Source organism: Lactuca sativa, chromosome 5 (genome assembly GCF_002870075.4).
Source record: "Lactuca sativa cultivar Salinas chromosome 5, Lsat_Salinas_v11, whole genome shotgun sequence".
NCBI classification, from domain to species: domain Eukaryota; kingdom Viridiplantae; phylum Streptophyta; class Magnoliopsida; order Asterales; family Asteraceae; genus Lactuca; species Lactuca sativa.
Genome location: NC_056627.2, coordinates 38559624 through 38575002, shown reverse-complemented (window position 1 = coordinate 38575002; position 15379 = coordinate 38559624). Strand labels below are relative to the sequence as shown.

Here is a 15379-nt window from a genome sequence, read left to right as displayed (position 1 = left end):
AGATACCATCAAAACGCGAGACAAGAGCGTTATGAGATTTTCACTAACATGATTTCCGCTAAGATGGGTCATGGAGAGTCTCTTACCGTGCACCTGCAAAAGATGCAAAGGCATGTCGACCGTCTTCGCAAGTTGAATGTTGACTTTGGGGAAGACTTGGCAATCGACATGGTGCTTCACTATTTGCCTCCAAGCTACAATCAATTTAGGATGACCTACCACATGAACAAAGAGGAGGTCACCCTAAGCAAACTCCAAGGTCTCTTGAGGGTCGTTGAGAGCAACTTCAAGGACAAGTCTATTGCACCAACTCCCAATCCGCCCGCTGCTCCTGTCTTGGCCATTGGACAAGGAAAGGGAAAGAAGAGGAGTTGTATGATTAGATGATTGTCTTTTTGATATCTTCTAGGTTTGCTACTACCTGATATGTCATATGCTGACATGATATGTTATATGTGATAGTAGTAGAGTTCGATTGTTAGGATCGAAGGGTAGGTCAGACACCCCAGATATGTCTGATAATATGTGTTGTTATGTTTATATGCTGGCATGATATGTTATATGTGATAGCGGTAGTAGGAAGGGAATAGTCCCCAAGTTCGGTTGTTAGGACTGAAGGGTAGTTCGGACACCCCAGATATGTCTGATAGTATGTTTATGTTATGATATATGTGATAGTAGCAGTAAGGGGTGGAATAGTCCCCGAGGGTCGGTTCTTAGGACCGACGGGTAGGTCAGCACCCCAGAATGGCTTGACATGGGTAGGACGGCACCCCAGAATGGCCGCATGGGTAGGTCTGCACCCCAGAATGGTCGTACCGGGTAAGTCGGGCACCCCAGAATTGCCCGACAGTATGCATGCTATATGATTGTATGGAGTGTGGTATGATGGGGGAAACTCACTAAGCTTCGTGCGTACAGTTTTGGTTTCAGGTACCTCTTCAGCGAAGGGGAAGGAGCTAGCGCGGTAGAGGCACATCATACACACACTCATTGTTTTCCGCATTATGAGTTATTCTGGGATTTGTACTCTGACATTATTATGTTTTTTTTTACAATTCGGTTTTCAGATATGAGACATGTTTTTATTAAATGATATGTTGGGGGTATAATTTGATTCAAATGTTGTGCAAATCACTTAATCCAAATGATATTTTTGGTCACGAAAATTGGGTCGTTACAAGTTGGTATCAGAGCCCTGGTTTGAGGGATTCAGACACACCTTCGGGGTGTATGGACTCAAACCAAGGGATTAAAAGATTTTTACAAGGAAAATGACTTTTTAAAAGCTAAGATAAAAGAGTTTTAAGAAGGAACAAGTGTGTGATGTGCGCAACCAGCCGAGCTCAAGTAAGTATTCCCCATAGTACCCATACCAATTATCTTATGCTTATCAGTTTAAGTAGAACAGCATGCTAAAATAGGACTAAGGATCTAGGAATGATGCCTTATGTGCCTGCTTTATGTGCTTCAGCTTATGAGAATTGCATGCTAGTATTGAGTAGACAGTAGTAGGATAGCCTGTTTAGGTTATGCTTGGTAGTATGAGGTCAGCATTATATGCTGTTCAACTTCTCATTATGAGGACAAATTTGCTTGAGTAGTTTTCCTGCATCCGAATGCTGCTTGCTTTGTGATTTGTGGGACTCTAAGTGATGGGAGTTAGCCATTAGGTGAATACTCCACGTCACATGTGATCAGGGTTGAATAATCTCAGAGTGCTGGGTTTGGCCCTAATGCGCCGCTCTTGTCTGAGTCTAACCGTTGTTGGGACGAGTCTGTTACTCGAAGGATTATCTGAGCCTCATCACATGTGATGGTATTCAGGTAATGGCTAATTGGCATTACAAGGAGGCCTTCAATAGCTGAGGACCGGTTTGGGTGGAGTTAGAGATTTTCCTTAGGGTAAGTCTAGGATGGGAATAGCAGAGAATCAACAGTGGTGAAAAGGACTTGGTGGAGTCAAGGCAGTCCTTGAGGAAGGTACGGATAGATGTGGAAGGTAGTATGGGCCCGTACTACTGAAAGCAGAGTATCCGTACCTAAATTAAGCAAGGCTGAGACAAGACCAGGGGACTTGTAGTGGATGTGATCCCTCGAGATGTATCGGTATCACTAACGGTTGGTATTATGTTTTGCAGAATGGTGGTACTACGGTAGAGGCCAGTAGTTGGCAGTTCAGGAGAGGGATCGGGTTTGGGATCAGGTTGCGAGCCAGTAGATGAGAGTCTACGCAAGTTCATCGCGTCAGATCTCACCAGAGGCATCCTTGAGTCGACCCCCATTATCTTCAGTTCGATCAAGGAAGGGATAGTCGAGCTGATGGAGGATCGCCTCAGGGTGTTCAGGAGTGATATGGCGTCTGGCCAGTCAGGATCCCGCACACTGTCCTTTAAGGACTTCAGGGGCAGCGGTGCACCAGATTTCCATGGGGCGAAGGACCCCATTGTTGCCAACGATGGATTACAGACATTGAGTCCGCGCAACTGACCAGCTTCAGCCCTGAGGGGTCGAAGGTACAATTTGCAGCAGGGTGTTTGAGGGACCGGGCTAGGGATTGGTGGGATTCGGTTGGTGACTCTCTGGGAGCCTCGGCTGTTGAGGCTATGACATGGTCAGATTTTGTGACCCGGTTCCGAGCAGAGTTCGCGCCAGTTGTAGAGCTTCAGCATCTGGCCAGGGAGTTTTTGGACATGAGACAGACTATGAAGACTGTGGCTGAGATCACCGCCAATTTCCGGGAGAGGGCATTGCTGGTGCCCCAGTATGCGGGAGATGAGGATATGAGGAGGACCCGCTACCACAACATGCTACGGGCCGACATTCGGGAGCATGTTAGTTTTTTAGCGTGCCCTACCCTGGATTCCATGATTGCCAGGGCGAGGGAGAAGGAGATTGATCTAGAGCATGTCAGGAAAAGAAAGATAGAGGAGGGTCAGACGACTGGGGCTTCGGGGAAGAAGCCTAAGGGATCAGACGGTAGGCCGAAAGGGCATTCAGGACAGGGCCGCTGCAGGAAATGCAGCAGGCCACATAAGGGGGTGTGTAGATTGGGATCGTCGGGCTGCTACAAGTGCAGCAAGACGGGGCATTTCAGCAGGGATTGTACTACCCATGCACCGGTTATTCAGACGTCTGAGTTGCTATGTTTCCACTGCAACCAGAAGGGCCACAAGAAGGCCAACTGCCCCCAGTTGACAGCAGCATCAGCGCCAGTGAAGGCGCCAGGGCCAGCAACCCTGTAGATCACGGATGGCCGACAGGTCAAGGCAGAAGCTCCAATGGTGAGGAGCAAGGCTTTCCAGTTGACTACCGAGGAGGCATGCACTGCACCGGATGTGGTGACGGGTATTATTTCTTTTCATTATGCTTTAGGATGCGTTGCTATGATTTTGATATGTTATATATGTGCTCTGTTTAGGATCGTTCCATGTGAACGGCATCCCAGTTCATGTACTATTTGATTCGGAGCTACCCGATCATTTGTCTCTCTTGCGCTTAGCAAGTAGTTTCCTGAGTCTTCAGGCATGTTGGATTGCCCTCTAGAGGTAGAGATTGCAGATGACCGATCGGTGCGAGCATGGACTGTATTCGGAGGCCGTGTGCTGAGATTATTCGAGGAGCGTTATCTGGTGGAACTGGTTCCTATTCCGTTGAGAGGAAACAAGGTGATTATAGGCATAGATTGGTTGAGCCCCAATGGGGCAGTGATAGATTGCGCGCAGCAGCTGGTTCGGATCAGGACCCCAAGTGGGGGAGAGTTGGTAGTTCAGGGCGAGAGGCCATAGCAAGGACCGACGGTATGTTCAGCAGCGAGTGCTAGGCGTTACCTTCAGCAGGGTTGCGCAGGATATGTCGCTTATGTTATGGACACCCGGGAGGTAGGTAAGGCAACAGTGGGAGATGTGCCTATAGTGCGAGAGTTAACGAATGTATTCCCCGAGGAGTTGCCAGGGATACCTCCGAAGAGGTAGGTGGAATTCAGGATCGACCTAGTCCCTGGTGCGGCTCCGATAGCCAAGGCATCGTATCGGTTGGCTCCTCCTGAGATGCAGGAGTTGTCTACACAGCTGCAGGAGCTGTTAGACAAGTGATTCATTAGACCGAGTAGCTCTCCCTGGGGAGCCCCGATTCTGTTTGTGAGGAAGAAGGACAGGTCGCATCGGATGTGTATAGATTACCGAGAGCTGAACAAGGTAAAGGTGAGGAACCGTTACCCACTCCCGAGGATTGATGATCTCTTTGACCAACTTCAGGAAGCATCTTGGTTTTCCAAGATTGATCTGCGTTCAAGATACCATCATATGAGGGTCAAAGAGGAGGATGTGCAGAAGACTGTGTTTTGGATGCGCTATGGCCACTACGAGTTTGTGGTGATGCCCTTCGGGCTCACCAATGCTCCTGCCGCATTCATGGACCTCATGAACCGCGTGTGTAGACCGATTGTAGACCGGTCTGTGATAGTGTTTATTGATGATATCTTGGTTTACTCCAAGACGCAGAAAGAGCACGAGGAGAATCTACGAGAGGTTCTAGAGACTTTGAGGAGGGAGAACTTGTATGCTAAGTTCTCCAAGTGTGAGTTCTGGTTGCGCGAGGTGCAGTTCCTTGGGCATCTCGTCAACCAGAACGAGATCTCAGTGGACCCGGCCAAAGTGGAGGCCGTGATGAGATGGGAGGTTCCGAAGTCTCCATCCGAGATTCTGAGTTTCCTAGGATTAGTCGGCTACTATCGGAGATTCATCCAGGATTTCTCCAACATAGCTGTACCTCTGACCAGGCTAACAAGGAAGGTCATGGTCTTTCGTTGGGGGCCTGAGCAGCAGGCCGCGTTCGAGACATTGAGACAGAGATTGTGCGAGGCGCCAATCTTAGCTCTGCCAGAGGGCATGGAGGATTTTGTTGTGTACTGTGGTGCGTCCATCTTAGGTTTGGGCGCAGTTCTGATGCAGAGAGGGCATGCCATCGCCTACGCGTCGAGGCGGCTGAAGCCTCACGAGGCGAACTACCCGACGCATGATTTGGAGTTAGGGGCTGTTGTATTCGCCCTCAAGATTTGGCGTCATTACCTCTATGGGGTTTGCTGTACCATCTACACGGACCATAAGAGTTTGAGGTACCTCATGGATTAGCCGAATCTGAACATGAGGCAGTGTCGGTGGATGGACGTGGTAAAGGATTACGATTGCGAGATCCTTTATTACCCGGGTAAGGCCAATGTGGTGGCCAACACGCTTAGCCGCAAGGCAGCGCCGATCAGGGATATTTGCCTGAGGATGACAGTGGTGACTCCGCTGTTGGAGTGGATTTAGGAGGTCCAGCAAGAGGCCATGAAGGAGGAACATCGGAAGAGCGAGCAGATTGTGGGGCAGGTTTCCTCCTTCGACTATGACAGCCGATGATTACTGACACTACACCGTAGGGTGTCGTTGCCATACCACGTAGGTGTGCGCCAGATTCTGATGGAGGAGGCGCACAAATCTCGATTCTCCATTCATCCCAGGGCGACGAAGATGTATAAGGATCTTCGTCTGGACTATTGGTGGTCTTGCATGAAGCAGGATGTGGCATGGTTCGTGGAGCCGTGCTTAACCTGCAGAAAGGTCAAGGCTGAGCATCAGAGACCTCACGGCAAGATGCAGCCATTGGATATTCTGCTGTGGAAATAGGAAGACATCACGATGGATTTTATCACTAAGCTTCCAAGGACCGCGCGGGGAGTGGACTCGATCTGGGTCATCGTTGATCGATTGACCAAGAGCGCCCATTTTATCCCGATTCAGGAGAGCATCTCGGCCGAGAACTTGGCCGACATCTATATCCGGGAGGTGGTGGCGTGGCACGGTGTGCCAGTTTCTGTGATTTCAGACAGGGATGTGTGGTTCATTTCCAGGTTTTGGAGGAAGTTTCATGACGAGTTGGGTACTCGTCTGCATTTTAGCACTGCCTTTCACCCGCAGACGGATGGTCAGAGCAAGCGAACCATCCAGACCCTGGAGGATATGCTGTGAGCATGCGTATTAGACTTCGGAGGTAGTTGGGATACCTACCTTCCATTAGCAGAGTTCTCCTATAAGAATAGTTATCATGCAAGCATTGATCGCCCTCCCTTCGAGATGCTATATAGGAGGAAGTACAGGACCACGATATGTTGGGGCGAGATTGGCCAGAGGATAATGGGGAGCACTGAGGTAGTGCTCAAGACGACAAAGAAGAATCAGCAGGTCCGGAGTAGGCTTCAGATTGCTTAGAGTCGGCAGAAAAACTATGCTGATAAGCGCCGATCAGACCTGGAGTTTCAGGTCGGGGATATGGTTTTCCTGAAGGTGTCGCCATGGAAAGGTGTTATCCGATTCAGGAAGTGGGTCAAGTTGGGCCCCAGGTACATTGGACTGTTCAGGGTTATAGCCTGGGTAGGTAAGGTGGCGTATAGGCTGGATTTGCCAGCCAAACTCAGTCAGATACACAACACTTTCCATGTTTCTCAGCTGCGAAAGTGCGTGGTGGACGCCTCAGCAGTGGTACCCTTGGAGTACATTTAGGTTGAAGACAGCCTTAACTACATTGAGCGACCGGTGGCGATCCTCGACCGGAAGTCGAAGGATTTGAGGAACAAAAGAGTGGAGCTCGTGAAGGTGCAATGGTAGCACCAGAAGGGGTCGGAATGGACTTGGGAGCCGGCGGACGAGATGATGGAACATTACCTCGAGCTGTTTCAGGATCGAGCAGCAGACTTCGAGGACGAAGTCTAAAATAAGTGGGGGAGATTTGTAGCACCTGGTTCTTGGTACGTATTCCTTCAATTACATTTTTTCATTTTGGCCTTGGACTCAGTGAGTTGAAGGACCAACTCGCCGAGTAGAAGCGGGATGAGATGCGGGGTTTAAGCTGTGGACTCACCGAGTCGGGTCCCGGAATCGGCGAGTAGGCTCTGTCTGGACAAGAACCCTAACCCGAGGGTTTTCACCCTATTTAAAGACCTTAACTCGGCCTCCTTCGTCCCATTTGCTCCCAGAAGACCCCCATAGCAAACCCTAGTTGTTATTGAAGCAATCTAAGGAATTTGGAGTGATTTTGGTGCTTTTGTGACCCAAGGAAGGAAGGAAAAGCTTGAAGGATCAAGAGGAGGCTAGAAGGATCCGATTTTGAGCATTATTTGCAGTTTACAAATGGTATAAAGTCTATACCTTGTTTGTTCTTTTGACAGATCCCATTTTGTGGAGTTTTAGGGCTTTTCTAAGCCATTTTGGTCACCAACCATAATTGTAAGCATGGTTAGGGGTTGATGTTTCAGATCTAGTCCCTTACATGGGTTACAAGGCAGAAAGGAGTGGCGCTTGCACTCAAAGAAGGCCCCATGCATTGTAAGAGATTGTTTTAGGACCTTTTAAGCTCAAAGTTCCATGCAAGCACGTAAAGGTTGTAACTTTACGTGCTAGATCGATTGTAGAAGCATAGATCTATCTTTTGAGTAAGGGTTGTACATCAGAAATCGAAGATTTAGTGAATGGATGTAACCAACTCGACGATTCCATTCTTGGACTCGGCGAGTCCAATGTTTCTGTCCCATATCAGCTGAGGTTCATAAGGACCCAGTTGAGTGTGGAGAGGTTTTAGCAGGTCCCGGGGAGTGACCCAATGTACTGGACTAAACCATTGTACTGGAAGTTCATGGGACTCAGCGAGTGCATGAGCAGACTCGACGAGTCCAAGGCAAACTTCTTAAGGATGAAGATGAACTCGACGAGTTGTTCACACAACTTAGCGAGTCAAGGATAGAACCTGTGTATCAGTTGAAGCTGAACTCGACAAGTTGTTCATACAACTCGGCGAGTCGGACGAGGATTCAGTCGATGTTCTTTTAGAAGGAAAACTCGTCGAGTCATTGCCTAACTCGACGAGTAGAGAAGGGTATAAGGACAAATGGAAAGATAGGGACTCAGCGAGTTGGCAAGCCAACTCGGTGAGTCAGGTCAAGTAGAAGTTGACTTTGACTTTCATTTGGTCAGGGGTAAAATGGTCATATTACCCTAAGAACAATTAGCAGTGTATGACTAAGTGTTTTGTGGGAATTATAGCCGGAGTATTTCCGGAGCAGCAGCGGCAGCAGTCAAAGGAGTCCCGCACAAGTCAACAGCTACTACGAGGTGAGTTACCTTCCAGTAACGGTGGGTCTATGGCCACAATGCCGGCCACCAGTAGGAGTTGTATGATTAGATGATTATCTTTGTGATATCATCTAGGTTTGCTACTACCTGATATATCATATGCTGGCATGAAAAGTTATATGTGATAGTAGTAGAGTTCAGTTGTTAGGACCGAAGGGTAGGTCAGACACCCCAGATATGTCTGATATATTTATATGCTGGCATGATATGTTATATGTGATAGCGTTAGTAGGAGGGGAATAGTCCCCAAGTTCGGTTGTTAGGACCGAAGGGTAGTTCGGACACCCCAGATATGTCTGATAGTATGTTTATGTTATGATATATGTGATAGTAGTAGTAAGGGGTGGAATAGTCCCCGAGGGTCGGTTGTTAGGACCGAAGGGTAGGTCAACACCCCAGAATGGCTTGACATGGGTAGGACGGCATCCCAGAATCGCCGCATGGGTAGGTCGGCACCCTAGAATGGTCGTACCGGGTAGGTCGGGCACCCCATGATTGCTCGACAGTATGTATGCTATGTGATTGTATGGAGGGTGGTACGATGGGGGAAACTCACTAAGCTTCGTGCTTATAGTTTACAGTTTGGTTTCAGGTACCTCTTCAGTGAAGGTGAAGGAGCTGGCGTGGTAGCGGCACATCATACACACACTTATTGTTTTCCGCGTTATGAGTTACTCTGCGATTTGTACTCCGATATTATTATGTTTTTTTTACGATTCGGTTTTCAGATACGAGACATATTTTTATTAAATGATATGTTGGGTTGATAATTTGATACAAATGTTGTGCAAATCACTTAATCAAAATGAAATTTTTGGTCGTGAAAATTGGGTCATTACAAGATTGCTACCGAGTCTATCAACCTCGCTACTCCCAATTCTACTGTCCAAATCTCTATCCTAGAGACACTCACTTTCCCCACCTCTGAGGAGGTCGCGGTGTCAGAACCTTACCCTACATCATCCATTTGGAACACGTCGCTATCCCATAACACGTATACATACGCCGAAACTGATCGCATAACTATCAATCCATAAAGAGTCTTTCGCATAGCTCTCAACATTTCTGACACTTGGGGATAATCCCACTGTTTGCTATAGCATAGCAGTATCCTCAATGCTTGCTCATAGATCTAGAATACATACAAGGTCTGTAACATAACTAGTCTACCTTATTGCACCACTCCTGTACAAACATCCAAACTGAGTCAGGCAACATCTTTCGAAACAATGCCCCATCCGAGAATTTCCAATTCTCCCCCACTTAAAGCACTAACTACCACCTACCGGGAGAAACTGATATGCAATTCAAACGTCCCACACAAGGTAGCGAACCTCAAAAGAATCTGCGTTCCTTTTGTGGATCTCTGAATCCTTGAATCACGGCTGCTCGTCCTGGTCTTTCTCTTGAATGCACCACCGGATTCTATCCATCTATGATATCTTAACAATAAATTCTCACTAGCGCCTCCTATGCCCTAATAACTCATGCAGGAAAATAAAATGAACTCATAATACTAACACGAAAAAAAGATGGGAAAAAGGCATACCGACTGTCACCTCTGGCGCTGTCCCGGTCTCCTCGGCCATGAGCTGATATGCACGCCCTGGAGCCTTTGGAGGCTCTGCTCTACCCAGACCCCCATCAGTAAGCCTCAATGTGGCTGGTGCTGGGGACTACACTGGCCTAGCTGCCAAGAGGGGACACTGGGCCTTCATATGGCCCACATGGTCAAAATGATAAAAAAAGTCGGACTCCGGTAGCTAGAGTCTGCTGTCCGCAGTCCCTGGCTCTATGGGCTTCCTTGCCATACTTGTGGCACCCAAAAGGAGACCGCCATACTCCGTCATGTACCTTACCGCACTTACCACAAGTGTGACTCCTCTGACTTCCCTGACGATAATCACCGGCCCTCATCCGTTTCGGCGCAGGCTGCGACTTCACCGGGGCCTGCCTCTGCTCCCTCAGCTGGAGCTCAATCTCTAACTCATGCCGCCTGGTGGCCTCCTGCAAATCCAACAAGGTACATCTCTACGTAGATACGAACTGTCTGATATCCGTCTTGAGCATGCTCAGGTATTAGGTCATCTGAGCTTGCTCCGAAGCAAACTCAGGGCAAAACATCGCCCTCTCTGCAAACATCTTGGTGATCTCCGTCACCGACTCTGAATCTTGTTTCAGCTCCAAAAACTCCTGAGCCAACCTTTCCCGCTCAACCCGCGGAACATAATGGGTACTGAACATGTCTCGGAACTGATCCCAAGTAACCGCAGCCCGCTGCGGGTCAGAATGTGATCCTGCAGTCAACCTCCACCAATCATTTGCCCCGAGCCTTAACAGGTTCAGAGCACACCTCATCCTTTAATCAGCAAGGCATGAACACGTGAAGAAACATCCCTCAATGTCCGATAACCATCTCATCGCAACAATCGGATCCTGAACTCCGTCAAAGGTAGGGGCTTCGTATTATCGAAGTCCCGATACTGAAAACCCCGACCGACTCTTCCCCCTGCCGCTGCTACAGCCGTTGCAGCTGCTGCGGCAGCCGTCTCTGCAAGAGCTGCATAGCGCTCATTGAAGTACTCAACCATGGCGGTCTTGATCGACCCAAACATTTCTGGTAACTGAGCCCGAAACATAGCATCAACCTCATCATGGAGGATCTCACGAATCCTAGCATCCAACTCATCCGTCCTCATCCGACCAATGACCTCGGGTGGTGCTGATCCATCCTGACCACCCTCTCCTGATCCTGATCCTAAACCGGATCCTGCTCCAATGCGCCTCGTAACCACCATACTGAAATCCATCAAGAAGGACATTAGACATTCCTCATAATAGCCTGGAAACTATCTCCCAACTAAAACCCTAGGGGTTGTGACTTCATTGATACACGTATGGGTCCTTTGCTTTCAGTTATACGGGCCCATACTACCTTCCACACCTACCCATATTTGTCTCAAGTATCATCACAACACCCTAACAACATATACAAACATAACGAGCGCTCAATCCTCACTCCTAGAGGAATACTAAATATCTCATAACTGGCCTCCCGGCCTCTCACTACCCACCCATCCATGAAACTTCCACCAACCCAGTAGCACTAGTGTATGCTAGTCATACATAATGCGGGACCCTATAGACTTTCAAATATCCAATCCTACCCTAAGGTCAAATCAAACATTCTCAGGCTATAAGATCTTAATTATGCACAACCGCGATGCGTACACTAAATATCTACAGAATGATGTCAATTTCATACAAAGGAAACCCTAGGCTAGCAGGCATCATGTAATCAGACAATTCTATCATGTAATTCCTGAAGATCCCTAGCCTAGTACTAGCATGTTGTTCTAATCATACCACATAATCAGATAACTTGTATGGTATTTTGGGGTCTACTTACTGGCTCCGGCTGATCGTACCTTCTGCATCCTCCTTTACTTATTTTGAAAACTATTTGAAAATGTTTCCTTGATTTGAGACTGGATTCACACGAATGTTCCTCCAATTAAGTCAAACCAAGGCTCTAATACATTCAAAAACCATTAAGTTATTACAACTTGTTTTCAAAATATTTTAGACATCAGAGTATCCCCAGAACCAAATCATAAAATCAACTAATATGAGGAGCAGTACGATCACGCCTTTGCCTTGCGGCGATCTCCTGATGTACCTGAAACTGTAAACCCGATAGCTTAGTGAGTTACCCCCAAAATACCCATACACACATAACCATACACATACAACAATGAACAACATATTATGGGCCCAATCAACCATCTGGTTGGAATACCTGATATTTGCATAATTAGTCATATATTTAGCATACATTTTTATTCATTTTTAGCTAATTATGTGTATAATGTGGACAAAAGGTACGTAATAATGTTTAAATTTTGTTTTCAGTTCAAAAGACATGCTTGGAAGTGAAAGGGAACAAGGAGAAGCAATTAGAGACCAAAGAATGAAGAATGAGGGACAAAAGCATGGCTACTCGGCGAGTCTGCGAGCTTACTCGGCGAGTACACTAGAATATTCCAGAAGATAAGTCAAGACTCCTGGTATAAGACGGATAACAAGCATCTACTTGGCGAGTTGGGTCTGCTACTCGACGAGTACACCCTGTTTTGTGATAATTATAAATACCAAACCATTATCCGAATGGAGGAGACTTCTGGCGTTTGTGGAGCTTCACCTGCGATTGAAGAACCCTTGGGAGAGCTGAGAAACCCTAACCTTCAATCCTTTGAAGAATCAAGGCAATTTAGGTTAATCATTCCACTTTACCTTAGGAATTGAGCATGTTTAGCTTAGTTGAATTTGTTTTTGAGTTTGTTTTTTCTATGACTATGAACTAAATTCGTTTTGTTTCTATTGGGGAAGACCAAGTTACTCCTATGGTTTAATTATACTTTTTGATTGATTGTTATTTGGTGATTTTATTAAATTAAGTTTGTTAAAGAACCTTATGCATTAATGACAACTATTTTCTGTTAATTGGAAGGCAAAATTAAGCTGCATGAACATCTCTTAGTTGTTAACCTCATATGTTATGTGAACACTTCATCATATGCCTAGGAATAATGAATATGAAACTAGGAGTAATTAGAGAATGGGTAAATTAATGTGTGAGCTTGTTTGAGAAACCAACAAACAAGAGGTTAATTGAAACACCAACTTGATTAACCAATTACAAATCTTATTTAATCCAAATAATTAAACTAGGGAATTAATTAGCTTAAACAATTGGCCACTGCTTGAATTGATTAATTGTCTAAGGGTTAGGAGTAATGAACATGAACCTAACCACTATAGTTGGTAACCAATAATAATTGATCTATCACTTAAATAACCATTAGAGTGAATTGCTTGAACCTAAACAGAAACCCTTTATTAAATTTGGTGAATTTGTCATTTGCTTAAATTGTTTAGTTAGTTAAGTGCTTATGTGCCGTGTTTAAGTTTCTAGTCTTGTAAAACTAGAGAAAAACCCTTTTACTTTTATTACTTGCTAGTTAAAATTAGTTAATAGATTAATTTATGTTCCTTGAGTTCGACACCTTACTTATCCAACTATACCACTAAAGGACAGGTTCACTGCCTTTGTGTGCTTAATTTATTAACTAAAAGTAGGATTAAAACTAGCTCATTTGACACACATCAAGTTTTTGGCGCCGTTGCCGGGGAACGGTTCTAAATAGTTAATCTAATTCCTAATTTTTTCGATCCTTTGTGTGAGTTTACTGTCACAAAGTTAATTTATTGCAGTTTACTAGTTAGTAATTAGGTTTTAGCATCTGTTTTAGTTTTAATATTAAGCTTAGTTTTTTTTCAAAATTTCACTACTACTCGCCGAGTGCATGCGCACCTACTCGGTGAGTATAGCAGTATTTCGCAGTTAATTTTCATTTTCTTTAGTTGCATTTTTTTGTTCTTTTTACGTTTTTATCTTGTTCTATTTCAGGAATTTCATGACTAGAGGATCAAACACTCCGCTGGTACCCCCGCTTGAAGATCCCGAATCGACATTGAAAAGGAACAAAGGAAAGGACGTGGAGAGCTCGAATACACCTAAGAAGTCACCTTTGTCTAATTTGAAGACTGTTTTTTGGAGGAAAAAGAGCAGCAAAGCAGGTGCATCCAGCGCATCTTTAGCAAGTGAAGAACCGATCAAGGAAGACACTGAGTACGACACCGAGGAGGAAGAAGAACTTACATATGGGCACGACTCCGATTCCGGTGATGAGTTAGCTCTTACCATGCTAACATTGATGAAATCCCTATGGGGGAATGGAAGAAGAGGATGCGCGACGACACTGGCCCAGGACTTGTGCAACCCGCAATTCTCGCAACTGCTACTTTTGAGCTCAAGGGTCATATCCTAGCTTTACTTAAAGAAATTCCTTTTTTCTTAGAAAAGACCACGAAGATGCCTACAAGCATTTGGATGAAGTGAATGATGTAGCTGATTACTTTAATGTTCCAAATGTGCCTCGCAAAACTCAGCTGCTTTGCATGCTTCCAGTAACATTCGAAGGTGTTGCAAAAGACTGGCTCAAGTCACTTCCCCCCGGATCAGTCACCACATGGGCCAATATGAAAGAAGAATTCATTGATCACTTTTGCCCACCTTCCAAGATAGCCAAGTTGAAGAAGGTCATTGCCAACTTTGAACAACAAGCTGGAGAGTCGCTATACGAAGCTTGGGAGAGGTACAAGAGTTTGCTAAGAAATTGCCTGCATCATGACCTTAATAGCCAGTAAGAAGTCTCCATCTTCTATGATGGAGTCAATGTCACAACCAGGCAATTACTTGACTCACAAGACCCGCTCACAAAGAAGCTACCCCCGGTGATCAAGGAATTGATTGAAGAATTCTCTAAGCACTCTACAGAATACCATAACCCAAGAAATGATGTTACTAGGGGAGCCGCATATGCAGCTACTGAAGACTTGTCCGCGGTCATGGCTATGCTAAAAACTATGGATAGGAGGATGGATAAAATGGATCAAACGATCCATGCTATTCGGGTGGGGTGTGACAACTGCAATGGGCCTCATCTTACTAGAGACTACGACTTGAACGAAAATGGCAACAAGAAGGTGCAAGTTTGTTACTCAAGTGGAGACCGATATGATGAAGATTGGCGGAAACCAAAGAAAGAGTGGCTCCCTTATGAAGAGTACAAGACGGCTAAGGAGGAGAAGTTCAGGCAAAAAGGAAGAGGTTTTTACCAAAAAGAGGAGTCGGCACAAGAAAGAAAACCAAGTTTGGAAGAAATGCTTACCAAATTTGTAGCTGCTTCAGAAAAGAGACTTAGTGATCATGATGCTGCAATTCAAGAAACAAGGACCATCCAAAGAAACCAGCAAGCATCTATCCACAACATAGAAACACAGCTAGGACAACTTGCTCAACAAATAAACCAAAGATCACCGGGCGAACTTCCTAGTAAAACCGAAAATAACCCACGAGGCGCGCACATAAATATAGTTACAACAAGAAGTGGGAAAATAATCACTCCTCTGGACCCTATTCAGAACGAAGCACCCAAAGAATCACAGAAAGGAGGAAGCAGAAAATCAAAATCTCCAATCTGACAGCTCTACTCGCCGAGTACAAAATATGGACTCGGTGAGTCCACTGCCAAATCCGAAGGATCAGACCCCTGAAAAGCTTTACCAGCCTTCATTGCCATACCCAG

General features: G+C 45.9%; 1 non-coding gene across 1 annotated transcript; it reads right to left on the bottom strand.

Moving 5' to 3' along the window:
- Positions 1–14318: 14318 nt before the first annotated feature.
- Positions 14319–14425, bottom strand: LOC111900744 (small nucleolar RNA R71). The gene has a single exon (XR_002853271.1). It is a non-coding gene; the product is annotated as a small nucleolar RNA R71 (small nucleolar RNA).
- Positions 14426–15379: the final 954 nt, after the last annotated feature.